Genomic DNA, 20,423 nt, shown 5'->3' with positions numbered 1-20,423 from the left:
ATTGGGTGACAGAAAGGTAAGGAATTATAACTGAGAAAACAGAGAATGCAAAGTAAAACATGTTAGAGGATGAACATTTGTGAAATTGAGATTTAGCTTGAACTGAACTTGGCAGAAGTGCACCTACTGTTTCATTTAAACAGTTTGAAAAATTCCTTGTGACACTTCAAACTCAGCACCGTGGGTTCAAACTTTGCTTAGAGCGAGCAATGGATGAAAATTGTTTAACTGATCTGTTTGCTGATTATTGTAACTGTGGTCTGCAAGGAGCACCCCAGCATCTGCCATACATTATTTCAGAATATGCATAGTATCTGATTTCTTCCCAAAAAAGAAGAAAAAATAGAGATGACTATATGAATATGTATAGCTGTATTTTTTTTAAATTTCATTTTCACTCTGCCCACCAGATCCGTTGATGCCTGTCATGAACTGGGTGCTGTTTTGCCCATTACTATGCAAGGCTGTGAAGCAAGGAAAAGCTGATTGACTCAGTGCAGAAGGGGAAAATTCTCTGGAGAGCCTAAAGCTGTGAAGGATTTGTGGTGTGCACACATAGTGTCTGCAAGGGCAGGGCTTAGGAGAGATAAAACTGCCCTTTCTACACAGTGTGCTGTGTCTCCACATCAAGCAACTTCTAAGTTTTCCTAAATACCTGGACTATCGGACCAGAAGGTTACCTGGTCACCTAAGCTGAAGTTAAAATCTAAAGTATTTAAAGTAACTGGATCAACTAAGGTACTGGATGGGCTGCCAATGTTTACCCTGCTGGGTGAAAAACTTACCGGAGCATAGCACAGCATGTTATCATGGACATCCACTGTTAACATTCTCACACGAAACTATATGGCGTGTTTTATCTGTGAGACCAATTGCATGATATACAATGGTATAACATGGTGTGCTAAAGTGGAATTTTATTTATGTATAGGGGTCATCTTTATCGATATATACCCTATGCATTCCTAACTTCCATTACTTAAAGTGACACTAAATATTCTTATTAATATTATAAAATATAATTATTACACATTATTATTTAAGTATTATTTTTATAAACTAGAAAAGCTACAATTTCTGGGGAAATTGTGTGAAGTGTTCTTGCCTCCACCAGTAATCTACAACTGGAGTGGGCGGAGTAACTGGGTGGAGTGGCTTGAGTCACTCTGCTGCCTGCTCACACACCTGGGTTCCTATGGCAACTCACTCTACAGCAAGGGCAGAGAAGAGCGGTTAAAAACAAACTGCTCCAACTTGCTCACTTCACTGGCGGTTGCCATCTTCAAACGGTTGTAGTTTAAAACACCTGACTGCAATGCACTCCTTCTGCAGGCCAGATTACATCAGTGCCCACCTAGCCATTGGCCTACCCTCCTAAAGGAACTTGTCAGGGATCTCAAGATCCGCCGCGGCGCACGGGTCTCCCCAGGCGCAGAATACCAATGCGCACCAGCATGCGGGTGCTAGGACATAGGTGACCGTGGCAACAGTCGAGGTCGCACATGTGCACTCGCGCACACGGATGCACGCCTGGCACCAATGACAGCGCAATGCTCAAATTGCCGTAAGTTCTTGTTCCTGAGATTGTTTCTGCTCGTTCTGTTCCTGAGATTGCCTTGTTGCCGACCTAGCCTGACCCTGATTGCTGTTGACCGTCTCCTGCCCTGACCCCTGGCTCGTCTTGACTTCTCTTCTGCCTGTTCCTGATACCTGACCTCCTGCTGCTGAACCTGGCCTGTGACCCGATTACTCTTTGCCTACTGCTCTGTACCGTTTCGCCTCCACTGTTACCGACCTGGCCCGACTGACTTCGCTATCTCTCCACGGTGTCATCCGTCCATCCATCCTGCACAGATCCATCCGCTACTGCCCAGATCTGCTCTGCCTCTTCACAGTGGGCTCTTATCCGCTACGTACCACTGGCATTTACCTCTACCGCAGCTGGGTGTACTCAGGGGCCGCGACCGGGTCTCAGCCTGCTCCAAGTCCATCCCCACCATCAGGGGCTCTGGTGAACAAGCAGACTGAGATTTAGACTCCGCGCCCTGGGGAATCCCAGCCTGTGGACCTCTAGAGTTATCGCCAGTCGGTACCTGACAGAACTTCTACCACCATTGTCATTGGTTACTACAGCCCAGAGTGACGTTGCCCTTTGCCAACAGGCCCTATTGCCAGTATGACACCTTATTTGTGTAAAGCAGCTCTTTTCTCAGTGTATTAAAGAGGACAATACCTAAGTCAAGTGCCACTTAAAGGGATAAGTGCTTGTCATTTCTTCTTCCTCCTCTTGTGTTAATCCTGTAAGGAACTGTCACATACATCACTTGCTTCTTGTGCACCAACTGGGTCCCAGCAAGTGCGCAGAAGAATCCTTACTGCTTTAAAGGGACATTTACTACCCTGGTCAAAGAGCTCTTTTATCTTGGATGTAAGCCTTACTATCAGATTCCGAGGGCCCAAAGTGAGCTAGTTCTCCTGTTGCTAGTTTTCATTACTCACTGGGGTTGACACCACCTCAAGTTGAAAGTATTGAGTTAACTTCTGAAAAGCAGGCCTGCTAACACTGACTTAGATTCTGCTGTATGTGTTGTTTCTTTGCTTAGTGTTGCTAAGAGTAATAATTGCCATTCCACGTACTAATTTCATTTTGTACTGTTTAACCAAGCTTACATTGAAGTTTAATATACATTTCATATCAGTTTACTCTAATTTGTGTGTTAGTCTACCTTCTGGTGGTAATTTACTCTGGTCAAAAGAGTCCTGTGGTGTCAGCAGACATCGGGCTTTCAGGAAGGGGTCCAGAACAACATGGAGCCCAAAAATAACTCAGCAACTCCTAAGGGGGTAGTGCTACACTGCAGAGAGTGAGGAGAGGTTATGATGTAATCCCTGCTGTTACACTTACTCCTTGGCAGAGCAGATGCTGTTATCTTTTGAATTACAGAAATCTTTTGAATTACATGAAAATACAATTAGACTTTTCTCCTAAATGGTAAGGATTTTCAGAATTGTATTTTTTGGCTATCCCAGAGTTCTGACAGTGACACTAAATATTCTTATTATTTTTATAAAATATAAATATTACATATCATTATTTAAGTTTTTTTATTATTATAAATTAAAATGATTTTATTATTCTTATTAAATTATCCTTATTATCCAAAAATAACCTATACATTTCCACTAATTAAAGTTTATGTTACCCTAACAATTTATATTTCTCACTTGTGTCTATGTTACCATCCCATAGTTACCATGGTCAGAGTTTTGCTGACACTCAACCCCTGCACATTGTTTCACTGGTAATATCAGTATACTGCTCTACCTCTGCCTTCTTCTTACACTCCCCCTGCCCGGCTGTTCAATGGGAACATGGTGTACTGCTGTTCCTATGTCTCCTGCCGACACGCCCCCCCCCCCCCGACTCTTCACTGGGAAGATCAGTGTACTACTGTTTCTCTGCTTCATACTGACATTCTCCCCTGCATTTTCACAAGACTGTGACTGTGCGCTTGTTGGACTGCTGCTGCCATGCTCCCCCATCATCATAAGGAGTCTCAACCCCCACCTCTCACACATGAAAACCCGCACCACTTACAGATGAAACTATGATTAGGCCTTGTTCCACTAGTACTGGGACAGCTACATCACTTCCTGTTAGCAGAGTGGATCCAGTTCTTCTGACAGCAAAGGATCTTGGGACCTGTAGTCCTGTAGCCAATACATACTGTATTCCTGAATGCTGATTGAACTACACATACCATTGAATTAGTGAAGGAGAAGGATGCTGGGAAAGCTATTCTAGAGCAAGGGACAGACTCGTTCTTTTGGCATGGGATTCAGACACCACCATATCAGGAACTGTGAACATCACAGGACTCAAGCTGTAGTGTTTTGGATCTGGTCACTTAAAGACCATGTACTGTGATCTACCAGTGAGCCTAATTAATGTAGAAATGCGTGCACGCGGAAGCAAGACACTGACACTGTTTGCAGTTTGCCAACTTCCCAATTTCTGCTTTATTGAGGAACTGATCGTAAAATATATAGAGGTCTTATGACGCAAGCAAAGCATAGATTATGGTTGGCAGAAAATTTCCTATACGTTCTTCCATCCGCATTGGTGTCTTCCAATTATCTTTGACGATGTGACATAGTCCCTTTTATGGGGTTGTTTATGTTAAAAGATGCATTCTCTCCTAATGAGTCACCTGGGGCGAGGCTCCGGATGGAGGCACCATCTTGATTATCGAAGTCCTGTTAATCTATATCTGATTGTATACATACACGCCCTCCCCATTCTGGTACAGTTCCTGCTCCACCCACCCTTCTTGGTGTGGGGCGTGAGCTACGTTAAATCAAGCTTCCGCTGTCTTCAACATATCATGCTTCATCAGAAGCCCTTTCTTTTCCTTACACAATTTCCTCCAATCCTCCACCTGTACCCCCCGCCATGTTTGCACGTTCCACCCAATTTGCTTAACTTCCCCAACTTTTTCACATACTCTCCTCCCTCTCTCTGTTCCATCAATTCGCAAGCAAACAGACTATTTTCTGGCTTTGTGAATTTCTGTCCCATCTTATTTACTTCCCTCCCGGGGATCCTAAGGTGAACCCCAAAGTTGTCACCCTTCTCTGCTCAGGGAGTGCTGTGTTGTGAGTTGGTTTAAACTGGACCCACGGGCAGCAGTTAGCACTTCCCCCTTTGCTTCTCTCCTTGTCCTCAATCTCCTCCAGTGACTTCCCTATGTCCTGTTCCACTTGGTAATGTACGTTAATTCTGTAAACCAAAATATCGGGGGGCCACAGGAGTCACTGGCTGTAACCCCAGAAGAGTGCGGTTATATCCTCCCTGTACTACTTTCACCAATCCCCACCCTCCTTCATGTACACTGAACATTAATCCACATACACAGTGTGGGCATGACATAGTACTTCAGACATGCCTGTTGGGAGTAATTTCTTTTCCCCACAAAACCAACTTCCGGTCGTGGTTTCCCCTCATGTCGCCAGTACTGCGACTCCGAGTTCCCGACACCCTCTCTCAAATCAGGGTGAGTTCTGCCCCACTCCTGATGAGGAATATTGTGCCATAATTTTCCCCTCCCCTACAGGCGTATCAACAACCCATCACACACAAACGACACAAGACACATATCACACTGGTAGATGACGCTGCGCGGACAGGTGGGTTCAAAGGAGCCCCGAGCAAGTACCTGTCCTTTGCTGACCAACGGACAGCCAGACGGGTGAGTAGTCCCACTGGGCAATCCCGGACTACGCAGGTAAGGAATTATTAAGCATAAATTCACTTACCGCTTCTCGGAGGTGATCAGTCTCCGGGTCCGAGCCTGCCCCACGGTCCCCCTCGTCCACTCGCGGTCGGCTGGTCCGGTGTTCGGAACTCGGGGCCCCACGTTGGGCACCAAACTGTTTTGGATCTGGTCACTTAAAGACCATGTACTGTGATCTACCAGTGAGCCTAATTAATGTAGAAATGCATGCACGCAGAAGAAAGACACTGACACTGTTTGCAGTTTGCCAACTTCCCAATTTCTGCTTTATTGAGGAACTGATCGTAACATATATAGGTCTTATGACGTAAGCAAAGCATAGATTATGATTGGCTGAAAGTTTCCTATACATTCTTTCATCCGCATTGGTGTCTTCCAATTATCTTTGACGATGTGACATAGTCCCTTTTATGGGGTTGTTTACGTTAAAATGTTTACGTTAAAAGATGCATTCTTTCCTAATGAGTCATCTGGGGCGAGGCTCCGGATGGAGGCACCATCTTGATTATTGAAGTCCTGTTAATCGATATCTGATTGTTTACTTAAAAGAGCAAGGAGTTCAAAGAGCAAGATGCATAGAAAAGCAAGGCTGTAAGTTGTCATTTTACTGATTATCTGACGGATTACAATTTATCCATTACAGTAGTCTCTAGTTAAAGGGACTTCTTCCTTTCTGAGGCCATTGTTACTCAAACTAGGGTAGCTACATATATTTATGCCGGAGTAAAAAATTAACATAATTCTCTGGATACCCCTTGTAATTCCGGTGGCCCAGAGGTAGTTAGTAAGTCAACAAGTCTTATCTTCCCCCTCTTACTGCCAGTGTTGCATTTAAATAGCTGAAGCTTACTTCTCATGACTGTATAATCTGTTAAATGTTGCTAATTGATTGTTTCCATTGCACCAGTGTTCTTCTTTTATGTGTTAAATGGGGTTGTACACCTTAAACCAGGGCTGTGGATAAGGGAGTACCACCAGTCCTCAAGTAGGGGGCCCAAGCCAGCAGGAGGGCCCAGGCAGCTGGGTGAATCACATGTAGGCAGGGATGGTGATTGGAACAGTGGAGCGATTACTGGAATCAATCCCCTGTATGGCTCTTTCTGCAACAGCTGAAATCCGGCATCTTCTCCTATCCCTCCCATTGGAGCCATATAGGGGATTGGTTCCAGTAATTGCCCCACATCACCCTCCTGTGGTTTCTAACAGCAGCCCTGCCCTAAACCCATTACTCCTGTGGTCTACTCTTTTGAACAAGTCTAATATAGAGGTGTTACTAAAGAATTGTGTCTCTTGCATTATTATCCTCTACTAGTGAAATACTGTATGTCTGCTCCCAGAGCGTCAGAAGTTTCAGCTTGCAAAGTCAGGGCAAAAACTGCATCTGAAAAAATTTCCTTGTGTGCAATACTTTTTTGGGGTGGCAGCCTGTGAAGTCACTGTGTGAATAAAGCCTAATGAAATATCACTTGTGACATCTCAATTAAGTTTAAACAAAAAAGACAATTAAAGTAAACAGTACAATGCACCCGGTTTGGCATATCAGCACTGTTTCCTTCCAGTGCACACCAGTGGCCAGGCGATTAGCGCATCTGCGGGGGTGTTCATGCCCTTAGGATACTGTGCAATAAAGTGAAGTCTGGTTGCTTGCAATGCTGCCCCTTCCACAGGAGGCACAGGAGATTACAGGATGCTGGAACACAGACAAACAGAGTTATAGTTAAACTATGGTAAAATATTTGTAATGTGTAAAAAAACTAAATTAAATGGGGACCATTATTATTATCTGCCCACACTTACACTTTGAAACAAAATAAATGTATCCAGGCAACTACTGTGCAATATGTGTGCTCTTAGGTAAATTAATCCATGAAAAGAAATGTAATCAATTACGTACAAGGCACAGACTTTCTACAGAAATTTGTTGTTTCCAGACGGCCTGTGAAGTTGCCGTCCTTTGTATTCCCCCATGACTTCCTCCTCTGTGTTCTGAGCAAGTATTCTGGAAGAGGTAAAGTAGCATTAGAGTGGAACTAAAGTCTAAATGAAAAAAACTATGAACAAGCAGGCTTTTTATTGCAGAAAAGATGTGAAATGTGTCACCTGCAGTAAAATAAACCTACCTGCTGGTCCACAGTTGTCTGTAGTATGTACACTGATTTGCACATGAACAGCTCATATTACTTTCTGGCACAGTGGCTGTGTGCCGGGATGACTACACTCCTGTGTACTGGCCAAATGAGATGGGTGAGTGGATGGGGAGTGCTAAATCCGCTGCTCAGTCGCCTGCTTTAATGCCCCCCCCCCGACCACCAGTGAAAAAGAGATCCCTCTGTTTGTCCAGATCACCACTGTTTCTTGTGCAGAAAGTGATGAAAAATCTAAAATTTTAGAGTTATTACAGCACCCTCCTAGTCAGCTAGACTCCAACTATTACCAAGTAGAGCTGAGTAGCAGCCTGGGTGTGATAGCTAGCAGGGGTCAAATCATAGTCAGAGCTGAGAGGCTTTACAGATCAGCCCTCTGGAATTTCCTCCTGCTCTATATCTTTGGAGAAAGGTCTAGAAGCAGTGGGTGGATCTGAGGAGTGACTGATCTGTACTTTTAGAGGATCCTGACCCCTTACCCTATCCAAGTTGAAATCCCCCTAATAAACATTAAATAATCTCAACGACTGCTGAGTGCAAGTCAGTGTAGAAATGCATGTTCCCTGGCTGTGCAGGACTATAGGGGGACCCAAAACTTCAGCAATTCATAAGAGGGTAGTGCTACAAACAGGAAATAAAATGGAGTCTTCTAAAGGGGACACCTATTGCAGTGCTAACTGTCTAAGGCCTTGTTAACATGCTGTGCTCTCTGAAGAGTGACCAATGTTTGGATTTATCTTCAGAAAGCATGTGGCAGGCAGTGAGGAAGCATTGTGTTGCACAAAGACACTGACTCCCTGTTGCATAAATATAATGAGATGGGTAAAAGATGGCTTCAGCTTCTGTTCTCTACCTCTAGAGAACTCCTCAGATGCATTTTGCCCTTTTTGGGGCTTAAATGATTAAGCTCTGAAAATGGGCCCCTGCTGTACAATAGACTCCAAGAGTCTAATACCTAGTCAAATCTAGGTACTTACACTGCTTGAACAAAACAAATTATTGTATTAACAAGCAATGCCTTAATTTGTGAATATTATATCTGCCTGAAGTTCAATTTTAACTTTCTGACAACTCCTCTTTTCCTTTCTTCTGCATATAGACTCAGCAGTTTGAATTGAAGTTTGTAGCTGTTGCAACTTTGTAGAGTAGTAGAGTTCATTTTAACCCACCTTGTCCAGCAGTAGGTACAGACCCCTTTAATTTCTTATTCAACAATCCAGTGGGATCACACAATCCCCAGAAATCCTGGACATGCCCATGGAATTAACATTCCACTGCTTCTTGCTCTCCTAGCCTCAGAATGACCATACCTGATGGGAAAGGAGTGACCTTCCAATGTTGTAATCAGAGTGTGGGCCACCAGTGAGAGCAAGAGCAGGCAGCATACTTGTAAACCCCAATCATGGTGGAAACCAGGGGCGGACTGACCATATAGCCACTTGGGCACTGCCTGAGGACCCGGGGTCAGTATGGGGCCCCATGAGATGCCCCTGGTACCTTTCATAGGCTTTTTTGGGTGTGGTTTGAGTGTGGGCAAGGACACAGGGTCCCCATGATTTCCTATTGCCCGGGGCCCCATGAGTTGTCAGTCCGCCCCTGGTGGAAACTTTTCTGACTGGCTCTGGAAATATTGCTTTTCCAATGGGGTGGCATAACCTTCAGCCAACTGAACCTCCAGACCAAAGACTCCTTCAACCCCAAAATGTTAATTAAAAATCTCTGTTTTTGTGCAAAGTTTGCTAGAATGGGTGTATAGCAGTGTGCAGAGTTCATTCAGATTTTCTTTAGTGATCTGAATGGGAGATTATGGACTGGGGATGGTGTGACTCATGGGTACATGGCCGTTAGTGGATCAGTAGACTAGCAGCACAAAGGTGTATGCAGTGACATAAGCAAACCTGCAAATTGTTGGGTTTGATCATACAGGAGCAAGTGCCAAGTTGTAATACTCCTAAACTGCTGGTAGTAACAAACAACCCTGTGCTCTAGGTTGCTTTGAGGTTTGGAGCACAGCAGGCCACATGCTTAGTGCTGGTGGTTTGCTTGTTTAGACCATGGATATAGATGCTTAAATGCATACATCGATAAACACATGTACATATATGGGAGGGGAGTGAACTGAGTGTTTTTAAGTTATTGTGGGGATGTTTTTGGCAGAACGTGCATTTTTTAACTAATAAGTCTTTCAGTCCATCTTTCAGCTGGTATCTGAAAGTTTGATTCTAATTGGTTCCTGTGGGCAACATAGAGTCACTTGTGAGAGTGTCTAATGGAAGAATTCTTCTTGTTACTGTAGCGATACCCCCGAAGGGGCTGCTTAAGTTTGTTCACTCCGCCACTCTGCCTCTCAACCCCAAGAACTGTCTCAGCCCACACTGGCACACCTGGCAATAGTGTAAGTGCAAGGACCAATGAAAAGCACACGTTATAATAAAACACAGAGATCAGCTTTACTGTAAGACCTCTATGGGAAGTAATAAACATTAACAACAGGTATATGTTAGGAGAATCAAGAGAACAGCAAATACTGTGACGGAAAGCAATATAACTCACTTTTACACTCAGGCTGCTTTCAGGGGATTCCAACCATGAATAACCCCAAGAGCAGAGGAAACACTTACATGGCGCCCTCAAAGTGGATTTAACTCCTCTTCATAAAATGGGCCCCATGATGTCCAAGCAGAAGGAGAGCAGAAGAATGACTCTCTGTTGTGTCAGACTTCTCCCTTCTAACCCCCGACACCATGATCCCAATAGGAAAACACTGTACCCAAATGATGCTTAATAGCTACTTTCAAGGTAAAGCTAATCCCTCACACACCATGCAATATAGAGGCCTGACTACGCATGCGCGTGCCCGTATGGCACCAGTAACTTTAGTCTCTTTGTAACTGGATGAATGTTGGGATCTTCAGATAGCCACTTTCATTGGTGCACTTAAACTCCTTAAACACTTAAACTGTAATTGTAATCCTGTGGCAGTATTTGTATAGTAAAGTGAACACGGTGTCTGTTCAGCAGGGCCATCTACACAACCCAGTGCCTGGTGAATATGAGCAAGGTATGATGTCTCTGTATGTGTGCAATGTTCCTGTCATCTGACAGTGGGAGAAATCCCTCTCACCAGATCCTGTGACAAAGGCCCAAACGATCGTCCTGAAAATGACAGGTTCCTCTGGTCACCTCACGATGAGCACTTCACACTGTCAGTGTAGGCACTGTACTGTAGACCACTTCTCTCAGTTTGGATGTTCCTTTGTCTGATGCAGATCACCAAGCATCCAGTGCACTGCCCAAAAGCACTTCTTTTCCAGGTCCAATCTCTCTCCTGCCACATGCAGTCCCCCTCTCCTTCAGGAGAAACCCAAGATGGCCCCCTTCATTCTCCTCTCCCTAAGCATGATGGCTTTCGTAGTTCTTTATTTTTATTCTATCTCCATATCAGCCTATAAGGTCGTTTCTGTTCAAAACTCCATCGTCCACAATGCTTTGCAGCTGCACTTCCTGCTTGAAAGAGTCCTTGTCATTGGCTCCTTTAATGGCTCTTATAATTGGCTCTCTCTCTCTTACAGTCTGAGAGGAGAAAGGGGGGGCTGAAATCCCTCACTGCTTTGTCTGTGTCAGGGCAAGTGTCAGGTTACACAGGAGAGGCCAGTCAGCAGATCACAGCCATGAGACAGGATTAATATCTCCTGCTACACACTCCCCCCACCAAAGAACCTTTGGTCCTCCAAAGGCAGTAACAATCCTTGACCTGGTACATGCTTGATATATACACGCGGAGAAAACAAATTAGTACACACAGGAAATCAAACAATTTACATTCTCATAAAATCTTGGCAGAGGAACCTCCCACCAGTTAACATAGGATGGAAGGTTGTCCCGCCTACAAGCCACCTTAATTGGAATGGCCCAGCCAGATGTGTCAGGGGGTGAGTCAGTATTGTCAACCACCAAATCTGCGGTGGAAGGATCAGGTGCTTCAAGAGTCCTTTTTGCAGTGAGAATGACCTCTTCAGAGCTCTCACCCAAAGTATCATATGTTAGTCTCTTTGGTGGGTGAATAACCCTACGCTCTCGCTGTTCTTTAGGCTCTGGGGTTGCAAGCACACGGGTCTCTTCTTCATCATCAACCTTCTCCTCTTCCTGCATTTTAGCTTCATCTCTAACTTCCTCTTCAATAAAGGATGGAAAGTCTGCAGGTTCTGCTGTCATCAAAGAGGATTGAGAGTCTGTCAGCTCTTCAATTAGTGGACTCCGAGGCACAAACACAGGAGCATCGGGCCTGAGTATCCCGGTGTCAATCACTGTGGAAGGAGAAGGAGGGATAGCAGATTCAGGCATCTGAGACAACCACAGCCAATCCATTCCCATCTCTTCATCTTCGCTGTCTCCATCTTCTGCAGGCTGAAGTAAAGACTGAAACCGAGTCACTGGCCGAGATCTCGGGGGGGCCCTGGATGATGACTGTGGATCTGGCTGTAGTGGAACACGAACTGCTTCAGATAGAGGCAACAAATGATTACGATGCCAAGTTTTCAGCGGGCCTGTGCTTCCCTCTGGCCGGATCTGGTACACTGGGAGTCCTGGCAGCTGTTTGCAGATGACATAGGGCTGAGATTTCCACCGGTCAGCCAATTTGTGTCTTCCAGGGACACCCAGGTTTCTCAGCAGCACCTTGTCACCCGGCTGTAAGTCCTGCACTCGCACCCGGAGGTCATAGTTTCTTTTATTTCTCTGTCCTCGGGCATCTGAGGCAGCTTGGGCCTTGTCATAGGCAGCCTTCAGACTTTTCCGCAGGCGGTCCACATATCCTCTGTGTGAGGTTGCAGAGGTACGGTCTATGGACGTGCCAAAAGCCAAATCTACTGGCAGCCGGGCCTCGCGCCCGAACATCAGACGATAGGGAGAGTATCCTGTGGCATCGTTTGTGGTGCTATTATAAGCATGCACGATAGCTGCTATGTGCTTGCTCCAGTGCTGCTTTTTCTCAGAAGTCAGAGTCCCAAGCATATCCAAGAGGGTTCTGTTGAATCTCTCTGGTTGGGGATCTCCCTGAGGATGCTATGGGGTGGTTCTAGACTTCCTGATGCCCAAATGATCTAACAGTTTCTTGATGAGACTGCTTTCAAAGTCTCGCCCTTGATCAGAATGGATGCGTTGAGGTAGACCATAGTGCACAAAGAATTTTTCCACCAAGATCTTGGCCACCGTGGGTGCTTGTTGGTCTCTCGTGGGAAAAGCCTGGGCATACCTAGTGAAGTGATCAGTTACTACTAGGATATTTCCCTGTCCACTCAAATCAGGCTCCAAGCTTAGAAAATCAATGCATACCAGCTCCATGGGTCCCTGACTCTGAAGGTGGCCCATTGGGGCAGCTCGGTGAGGCAAAGTCTTCCTTTGGATGCACCTAATGCAGGAGTGACAGTAACCCTCAACTTCAGCTCGCATGCAGGGCCAGTAGAATCTGTCCCTCACCAGGTGGAAGGTCCTGTCGGGTCCTAAGTGACCATGACTATCGTGCAAAGCAGTTAATACTGTCTCTCTGTGTTTTTCTGGCAGGAACAACTGCCATCTTTCTCCAGGATCTCCAGAGGGGCCCCTTCGGTAGACCACCCCTTGGTGCAACTGCAACCGATCCCACTCTCGGTGTAGTAGACGGGCTTCCTTAAGGGAGTCAGTGAGGAGCAAGTCAGGGCATTGGCTCTCCAAGGCTTTCAATGCCAAGCTACATAGAGGGTCATCCAACTGATCCCTTCGCAAGACTTTCTTGGAGAGTTTTGGCAGGCCTTCATCCCCGACTTGGGTGACGTTGCAGTAACATCTGGGAACACCAGCGGCTGACACTCCAAGGTCTTTGGCCCTGGATCCTCCTCCAGCTTGGTGTTCTGCTCCTTGACATAAGGCTTGTACCCCTTCGGGAGTCAGCTGAGTCCATTCTTCAGTATTGTCCCTGGAACAATGAGGCCTTCTTGACAATGCATCCGCATCTTTGTTTCCAACTCCTGGTCGATATTTCAGACTGAAAGTGAATTCAGATAAGGCAGCCAGCCATCTGTGACCTGTGGCATCTAACTGCGCCGTAGTGAGGATATAGGTGAGAGGGTTATTGTCGCTCTTGATCACAAATTCAGCACCGTACAAGTAATCTCTCAGCTTATCCACTACTGCCCACTTTAGAGCCAGAAATTCGAGCTTGTGTGTGGGATAGTTCTTTTCAGTGGGTGCCAAGCTCCGACTCACATAGGCAACAGGCCGATGGTGCCCGTCATGCTCTTGATACAGCACCCTGCCCAACCCATCTCTGCTAGCATCAACATGCAGCTCGTATGGCTTGCTGGGTCTGCATAGGCTAGAACTGGAGCAGTGGTTAGATTCCACTTCAGCTGTCTGAAAGCCTCTTCACACTGAGCAGTCCACTGTTCTTGAATGGACTCTCTGGGTTTCCTAGGACCTCCAGCTGATCGAACAGGTTTTGGCAGATCAGGGTCATCGTCTTCCTCTCCACTCTTCAGTAGTTCGTTGAGTGGGCGAGCTGTTTTAGCGAATCCCTCAACAAATCTTCTGTAGTAGGAACAGAATCCTAGAAATGACCTAAGTTCGGTCACATTAGTAGGCCTTGGCCAGGAAGTGACGGCCTCTAGCTTCTGGGGGTCGGTGGCCACTCCATCAGCAGACACAATATGGCCAAGGTAGTTAACCGAGGGTTGATAGAACTGGCACTTCTCCAGGGATAACTTCAACCCCTCATCATGGAGTCTCTTCAGTACCTTCTCTAGACGCTCATCGTGCTCCTCCAGAGTCTTGCCAAAGACAATGATATCATCTAGGTACACCAATACCTCTATCAGGTTCATGTCTCCAACCGTCTTCTCCATTACCCTCTGGAAAGTGGCTGGGGCACCGGACAGGCCTTGTGGCATGCGGTCGAATTCAAAGAACCCCACCGGGGTAATAAAAGCGGTCTTCTCTCGGTCTTCAGGGTGCATGGGAATTTGATAGTATCCGCTCTTCAAATCCAACACGCTAAACCACTTGTCCCCTGATAGACTCTGCAAAGCGTCTTCTATTCTTGGGGTGGTGTATTGGTCAGGAATGGTCCTCCTGTTCAGCGTCCGATAATCAATACACAGCCTCAATGCACCATTCTTCTTCCGTACCACCACTATTGGAGAAGCATATGGACTCCGGGACTCTCGGATTATACCTGCCCCTTTCAACTCTGCCAGTTGCTCACGCAGGTCTTCCAAGTCCCCTAAAGGAATCCGTCGAACTCTCTCCCTGAATGGCTTATCCTCTTTAAGACGTATTCGGTGTTTGGCACTTTTTGCACATCCCACATCGAATTCACTCTTGGAGAATGCAACCTTCCATCCCTGAAGCTGAGCCTTGGCCCTTTCCTTCCATTCAGGTGGAAGGGGAGAATTTTCCAGATAAAATTCCTTGGCAGGGATCCCATCTTTCTCTTCCCCCACCAAACCAGATAGTGAGACTGGGGTGGCTGGGTTAACTTGTCCCAACAACATCCATGCTGGCATCTTCACAGGTAAGGTCGTTATGTTGCAGACACTAACTGAGATTTTTCCATGACTTCTTTGTAACGCTTTAGTTGAAACAACTTCAGGAATTATCTCTACTCCCGAACCTTTCCTCTGGCCATCTGCCTCGACGACAATGAAAGGGCCTGGTTGCTTCCAGTTCAACTTGACGGACGCTTGTAAACAAGCCACTTCACCAGGCTGTAACACCTTCTCCCTTCGGTCCAAACGCCAGATCTTCCCCACTCCTTCAGCTGGAGCCTTCTGTTCTTGCACCAGGCGCTGATAGGCCTGTCTCAACATGGGGTGCACACTTGTAGTTGAAGTGTCTGACTCCAGAACAACAGGCGTCAACAGTCTTCTGACCAGATCAGTATTGGTTCCTATGATGAGGGAACCCTTACTGACCCCTACTGTACGAGGACAGACCACTGCTAACGTGTCAAAAGTCTCAGTTTTTCCAGCCACCGAGGGATCAAAAGTCAGCCTGACTGGTAAATAACCGTCATAGGGGAAGTTTTGAGTGCCAATGCCCCATATCTCTAGCTCTTCCAACTTCTGCAAGGGCAGGTGCTTGAGGTGCTTGTCATAGAAGTCTCGGTAGAGAAGGGTCACTTGTGCTCCAGTATCCAAAAGGGCCTTAGTGTAGATTCCCTCTACTTGGATGGAAACAACAGGAGCAGGTCCCACTAGCCTGTCTGGAAGCTTGGGGGTGGTGGGGATCTGAGTCTGTTTGGTGGCCTGAATCCGCACTACTTTCTTGTGAAAATTCTGATCTGGTTTGAGTCTCCTTTGAGTGCTGGACATCTGGTGTGCATTGATTTTCCGCTGCTGGGCCGTATGTGCCAAAGTAAATGGGGCACTGGGTCGCTCAGAGGCAACAACAGGAGCCTTCTGCAAAGGGTTGGACTTCTGCTGCTGTCTCCTCTTGTCTTTTTTTATGAAGCTCACTACTTCAGATGGGCACCCAGTTTGCTCCTTCTCCGGGGCCTTCTGAAGGTTTTTCTGCGACTTTCCAAGAGACAGCTTCTTTAATGCTCTCACCAACTCTGCTGTAAGGTCTGTCAGGTTCTCTTCATTTGAGCAATTAGCAATTAAATGGCCTACCTCTCCACAGCGATAACACTTCTTATTGTTAGAGGAGACAACACCCCTTCCTCCCTTGATCAGAGTGGACACCGTCTGCTTCACTTCCTCAAGTGATTGTTGCATATCGGCATGGGCTTCCATCACTTGTCCTACTGTTTTCTGAATTCCACAGAATGTTTGCTGTAGAGTAGTTTGCGCCTTTGCCAACTGAACTATAGCTTGTGTCAAAGTGTCAATAGAGCTGACGGGCCCTCCATCTGAGCTTGTCTCCGATGCAGACCCAGACTGTATGATGTAAGCTGTAGCGCCGTGTTTAAGACCCTTGGCAGACTCAGGTATCTGTGCCTTGGCTGCAATGAGAGCTTCTTCCTCTCTAATAGCCTTTATGAATTTGGAGTAAGTGAGGAGGTCAGTTGGACTCCTGGATCGAAGTTGTAGCACAATGGGATCCAGTGGCTGGGCTCCCCTTTGCACCTGTAGCATTAAGGCTTTATTGGCCTCTTCAGCTTTCATCCCACCTTTCATTAAAACTTGTTGAAGGGTTTTATCCAGCCGTGTGACATAGTTTATTAACTTCTCACCCTCCATTTGATAAGTGTGATGAAAGAGATAGATTAATTCTGTGCAATCTTCAACTCTCCCATAAACTTCACAGAGTGCTTCTAGACACTCAGAAACTGAGCAGGTGGGTTTATCCCGTTTCAGGTTTCGAACTACATCAGAAGCTGGTGCCCGCAGGCTCTCTACCACCCTCTGTCTCTTTACCGTGTCAATCACATCCCACTCTTCCACAGCTTGGATGGCTTGCTCCATCCAAGTATCAAAGTCATCTTCTCCTGAAGGTGTGGGAACTTTCCCCGAGAAGAACTGTAGTTTGCGATACCTGTAATTGATGGACCCTACTGAGTTCTCGAGAAGCCCTGTAACTAATTTGCCAAACTCAGCCACTAGCAGAGAAAGGGATTCTTCTGAAGATGTCACTGGCTTTGAGGTGCTGACTTCTGGGTCCAGCATGGCGCTATCTTTAAGAGTTGATTGCAGAGTATTGGAAATTATCCCGGACGAGCCCCCACATGTAGCGATACCCCCGAAGGGGCTGCTTAAGTTTGTTCACTCCGCCACTCTGCCTCTCAACCCCAAGAACTGTCTCAGCCCACACTGGCACACCTGGCAATAGTGTAAGTGCAAGGACCAATGAAAAGCACACGTTATAATAAAACACAGAGATCAGCTTTACTGTAAGACCTCTATGGGAAGTAATAAACATTAACAACAGGTATATGTTAGGAGAATCAAGAGAACAGCAAATACTGTGACGGAAAGCAATATAACTCACTTTTACACTCAGGCTGCTTTCAGGGGATTCCAACCATGAATAACCCCAAGAGCAGAGGAAACACTTACATGGCGCCCTCAAAGTGGATTTAACTCCTCTTCATAAAATGGGCCCCATGATGTCCAAGCAGAAGGAGAGCAGAAGAATGACTCTCTGTTGTGTCAGACTTCTCCCTTCTAACCCCCGACACCATGATCCCAATAGGAAAACACTGTACCCAAATGATGCTTAATAGCTACTTTCAAGGTAAAGCTAATCCCTCACACACCATGCAATATAGAGGCCTGACTACGCATGCGCGTGCCCGTATGGCACCAGTAACTTTAGTCTCTTTGTAACTGGATGAATGTTGGGATCTTCAGCTAGCCACTTTCGTTGGTGCACTTAAACTCCTTAAACACTTAAACTGTAATTGTAATCCTGTGGCAGTATTTGTATAGTAAAGTGAACACGGTGTCTGTTCAGCAGGGCCATCTACACAACCCAGTGCCTGGTGAATATGAGCAAGGTATGATGTCTCTGTATGTGTGCAATGTTCCTGTCATCTGACAGTGGGAGAAATCCCTCTCACCAGATCCTGTGACAAAGGCCCAAACGATCGTCCTGAAAATGACAGGTTCCTCTGGTCACCTCACGATGAGCACTTCACACTGTCAGTGTAGGCACTGTACTGTAGACCACTTCTCTCAGTTTGGATGTTCCTTTGTCTGATGCAGATCACCAAGCATCCAGTGCACTGCCCAAAAGCACTTCTTTTCCAGGTCCAATCTCTCTCCTGCCACATGCAGTCCCCCTCTCCTTCAGGAGAAACCCAAGATGGCCCCCTTCATTCTCCTCTCCCTAAGCATGATGGCTTTCGTAGTTCTTTATTTTTATTCTATCTCCATATCAGCCTATAAGGTCATTTCTGTTCAAAACTCCATCGTCCACAATGCTTTGCAGCTGCACTTCCTGCTTGAAAGAGTCCTTGTCATTGGCTCCTTTAATGGCTCTTATAATTGGCTCTCTCTCTCTTACAGTCTGAGAGGAGAAAGGGGGGGCTGAAATCCCTCACTGCTTTGTCTGTTTCAGGGCAAGTGTCAGGTTACACAGGAGAGGCCAGTCAGCAGATCACAGCCATGAGACAGGATTAATATCTCCTGCTACATTACTAACAATGAATTAAACGTTGTTTTCCTTCTTAGTTCTTTTTAGAAGAAAATGTCAGATTACAAATTTTGGGAAAAGGACTTCTTATCCTTCATGCACATTTGTGGATGAGACCTACCAAACAAAGTAAAGGCAATTTACATAAGTATGGCAAATATGTTACATAATGGGAACATTTCCCAGACTAATTACCACTAAAGGTTACATTAATTGTGCTATTAACAACGCAAAGAATTGAAAAGATGAAAGGGAGACTGCATATTGACAGTCTCTGTGTCCATCAGAATTTACTGGTACCACATCCGCTATTATACAAACACTGAAAACAACAAATTCCTATAAAAAAAAAACTTGTAGAATTTTCAAGGTACCACACCATAATTATATACAAATGTTACATTTTATTTGTACAAATATTAAAAGTAGTGTTAAAATAAATTTGACGCAAAAGATAAAATACAAGAGCTGCAGTTACATATCTTGTCAGTATTTAGAGATAATAACAGCCCCAGGTGTCCATAGGGAAATCATTTAAAAAGGCTTCTCCAACATGTTTCGTGAGACAAAGCCTGCTTCCTCGGGGAGATAGGGATTTATCTTTTCAGTGTGTTATTAACAAGTCTTCTTATTTCTATTAGGGAGCCTGCATGATTTAATGGTATTGTTCTCTTTCGGAGAGACAGGGTATAAAGGAAAAGTGGTGGGGTCTGTCTCTTAAGTAAGAAGTGATCTCAAAGCGAGTGTGAAAGAAGACCTAGTTGATGGAGAGTGTGATGAGGCTGAAGCATTATGGGTGGAACTTCACATGGGGGTGCGTACTACAAAGGTAATCATTGGGGTTTGTTATAGGCCACCCAGTGTAACTGAGGAGGAGGAGGCTCAGATCCCTTCAGAGATAGAAAAGGCTGCAAGGGCTGGGACTGTGATAATAATTGGGGATTTTAACTGCCCGGAAATTGACTGGAGTAATGGCACTGCAGGAACAGCTAAAGAGCAAACATTTATAAACCAATTACAAGACAATTTTATGGTACAGTTCATAGAGGCCCCGACTAGGAGCAATGTCTTTTGGACATGGTAATATCAAACCATGCAGAACTTATTACTAACGTCCATACAAAAGAACATCTGGGTAGCAGTGACCATAACATGATTTCAATTAATGTTAGCTGTAAACAACAAGCACCTACTGGAAAGATATAAACACTCAACTTGGAAAATGCTAATTTTCCAATGATGAGGGCTGCTCTCCAAGACGTAGACGGGAAGGGAATAACAGAAAAGTGTGGGAAGGCACTGCAAAATATATTCCCATGGCAATAAATTTAAAGGGCTAAAACTTATATGGCTCATTGACAAAGATAAAAAAGCTAAATGAAAAATAAGAAAAGAGCTTTTAAAAAATATAAAAATGAAGGAACACTATCATCATATAATTGCTACAAGGAATATAACAGAATATGTAAAAAGGAAATCAGGGCTTCAAAAATTCAAAACGATCTACAGATTGCAAAAGATAGTAGGACAAACCCCCAAAAATTCTTCAATTATATTAATAGTAAAAAGGTCAGCTCTGAGCAAGTAGGCCCATTACAAAATAATCTACGGTAGAGTGGGTGACTGCGGACAAAGAGAAGACAAATTTATTAAATACCTTCTTTAGCTCTGTATATACAAAGTAGCATGGGGGAGCTCATGTCCATAATGGGGATAATAACAACACAACTCCAAACAATCCACAATCAGGGGCGGACTGACCATTTGGAAACTCGGGCACTGCCCGAGGGCCCGGGGTCAATAGGGGGCCCCATGAGATGCCCCTGGTACCTTTTTCATAGGCTTTTTTAATTTGGGCAAGGACACAGGGGCCCCA

Source organism: Staurois parvus, unplaced genomic scaffold, assembly GCF_062004578.1.
Source record: "Staurois parvus isolate SC_StPar_1 unplaced genomic scaffold, SC_StPar_1.0 ptg000422l, whole genome shotgun sequence".
NCBI lineage: Eukaryota > Metazoa > Chordata > Amphibia > Anura > Ranidae > Staurois > Staurois parvus.
This window is presented reverse-complemented; position numbering follows the sequence as displayed.